This window comes from Myotis daubentonii, chromosome 5, assembly GCF_963259705.1.
Source record: "Myotis daubentonii chromosome 5, mMyoDau2.1, whole genome shotgun sequence".
NCBI lineage: Eukaryota > Metazoa > Chordata > Mammalia > Chiroptera > Vespertilionidae > Myotis > Myotis daubentonii.
Genome location: NC_081844.1, coordinates 29,357,335 through 29,360,364, shown reverse-complemented (window position 1 = coordinate 29,360,364; position 3,030 = coordinate 29,357,335).

Below are 3,030 nucleotides of genomic sequence, written 5' to 3'. Positions count from 1 at the left end.
GGACTGAATGTTGTGCTTCTCAAAATTCATATGTGGAGTCCTAACCCCCCATTGTGATGGTATCTGGGAGTGGAACCTGTGGGAGATTATTAGGTCATGAGGGTAAAGTCCTAGTGATGGGATTAGCTCCCTTATAAGATGACAGGCGAGAGAGATTCTCTCTCCCATGTGAGCACACAGTGAGCAGGTGGCCATCTGCAAGCCAGGAAGAGAGCTCTCTCCAGAACCCCACCAAGCAGGCACCCTCATCTTGGCTTCCAGCTCCCAGACTGTGTGAGATAAAGGTCTGTGGTTTAAACCATTCAGTCTTGGGTATATTGTTCTAGTAGCCCGAATGGACTGACACATTAAGGCTCCCATCATTTCTTGTGTGGACGGTTGCAGTGGCTTACCAGCTGCATGTCCTGCTTTACCTCTTGTCACCTTACAATGCATTCTCTATCCTCAAGTTAGTGTGAGGATACCCTTGCTTAGTTATTTATATTTTATTTTATTGGGGTGAAATTCATATATCCTAAAGCTACCCGTTTCAAAGAGGTTGCTCAGTGGCATTTAATACATTGACAATGTTGTGCAACTCTATCTAGTTCCAAGACATTTTCAATGCCCCCAAAGGAAACCCCATAGCTATTAAGCAGGTACTTCCCCTTCCCCAATCCTCCCAGCTCCGGTCAACCACTAGTCTTTGTTCTTGCTCTAGCATATTACCTGTTCTGAATATTTCATAGAAATGGAAATATGCGATGTGTGGTCTTTGTGCACTGAGTATAATGTTTTCAAGGGTCATCCACATCATAGTGAGTGTCAGTGCTTTGATCCTCTGTTATGGCTGCATAGTATTCCATTGTGTGGAAGGACCACATTTGTGTATCCATTCATCTGTTGATGTGCATTAAGTTGCTTCCAAGTCTTGGCTACTGTGCATCATGCTGCTGTGAGCCTGCATGCACGTATATTTGTCAGGGCACCAGTTTTCAATTCTTTGGGGTACATAACTAGAATTGAAATGGCCAGCATTCGATTTTTTAACATCTAAGGCAGCTCTCATCACCCCCTGTTTAAATCTTCCAGTGGCCCTTGCGGCATGACTCAGTGGCTGAGTGTCGACCTATGAACCAGGTCATGGTTTGATTCTTGGTCAAGGTCACATGCCCGGGTTGCAGGCTCGATCCCCAGTGGGGGCATGCTGGTGGCAGCCAGTCAGTGATTCTCTCTCATCATTGATAAATCTATCTCTCTGTCTCCCTCTCTGAAATCAATAAAAATATACTTACAAAATTAAAAAATATATAAACTCTTTCAATGGCCTCCCATTGAGCTTATTAGCAAAAATAAGCAGGCCAATCCGGTGGACCTCCTGCTTCTGTACAGCTACTGGAGCAGTTCTCAGGGATGGGACTTCAGTGAGCTGTAGAGACACAGCTGGGGGTTCTCCTCTGCCCCTAAACCCCACTCTGCCCCCTTGACCCGCAGCCCAAACCTGACTACTGTCTACACTCTGTGAGGGTCACACTGACCACTCCAACATGTTGGTGACTGGAAGGCACTGAGTGGATGAATCTCATTCTGGGGGTGGGTGACTCAACATGTCGCCTTGCCTCTGGCCAGCTATCCAGATGAGAGAGCTGGGTCTTGAAGGGACAGGCTGGCTGAGAACTGGAGCAGAGAGAGAAACGGGCCTTGGGGGTCACCCCCACTCCTGCCCCTGCTTAGATTGCCAAGCCTCAGATTGATCACTCTTCATCCAGAGAATGTCTCCAGCAGTGGACCTCAAGTCACGCCCATCACTCCAGTGGCCCATCCCAAGCAAACGGCGTGGCAGGGTGGAAGTGCCTTAATAATAGCTTCCATTTTATCTCTTGCCCCTCAAAGCCTGAGATAATTACTATCTTGCCCTTTAGAGAAAAAGCTTGCCATCCCCTGAGCTTAGACACTAAGTGGGTGTCACTATCTTGAAGCCCTTGTACCCTCGCTCACCCTGCAACAGGTATCTCAGGGCCTTTGCATGTGCTGTTCCCTCTGCCAGAAATAGTCTTTTCCACATCCTTCTTGTCATCTATGTCTTGACTCAAGAACCGCCCCCCTCCCACCCCTGCCTTCACTGGAGATTTCCCTGACCATCTGCATTAGGCAGGGGTTTCTGTATCTAATTATATCTATATTTAATCTGGATCATCTATCTATTTGTATATGGGAAGACAGAGAAACAGAGGTTTATTTTAAGGAGTTGGCTCATGCAATTGTGTGGCTCAGCAAGTTCGAAACCTCCAGTGCGCTAGAGATTCAGTTGAGTTGACACAGCATTTAGTCTGAAGGCTAGAATTTCTACACTGCTGTCTTGAATCCCTTTTTCTTCAGGAAACCCAATTTTTTTTCTTCTCTTCATCCTTTCAGTTGATTGTATAAGACCCACCCACATTATAAAAGGTAAACTACTTTTTCATATATATATTTCAAATATATATATAATTTCAAGAAGAAGGGAGAGGGAAAAATAGAAACATCAGTGATGAGAGAGAATCATTAATCAGCTGCCTCCTGCATGCCCCCTACTGGGAATTGAGCTGCATGTGCCCTGACTGGAACCAAGCTGTGACTTCCTGGTTTGAAGGTCAATGCCCAAGCACTGAGCCACACTGGGCTAAGGTAAGCTCCTTTTAAAGTCAATTGACAATAGATGTGAATCCCATTTTTAAAATACCTTCCTAGCTACATTTAGCTGGTATTTCACCAAACAGCTGGTCGCCATGGCCTGGCTAAGTTCACACAGGACATGAACCACCCTCATGTAAAGGACCTTTACTGGTGGCCCCATCACAGCCAGGCCTTCTCATGTTGCCCTGCTCTCCTTTCCTCACTGTCTGAAATCAACTCTCTGCTGTCTTCAGAATGTTCACAGCCTAGAACCATAGGTGCTCAAGCAACACCAAACCCCAGGTGTTAAAGAAATGAGGACAACGGACCCTGGGCAGAAGAAAGAGGAAACAGGCAAGAAAAGAAATGAGAAGAGGGACATTGGGGGAGGGAGCC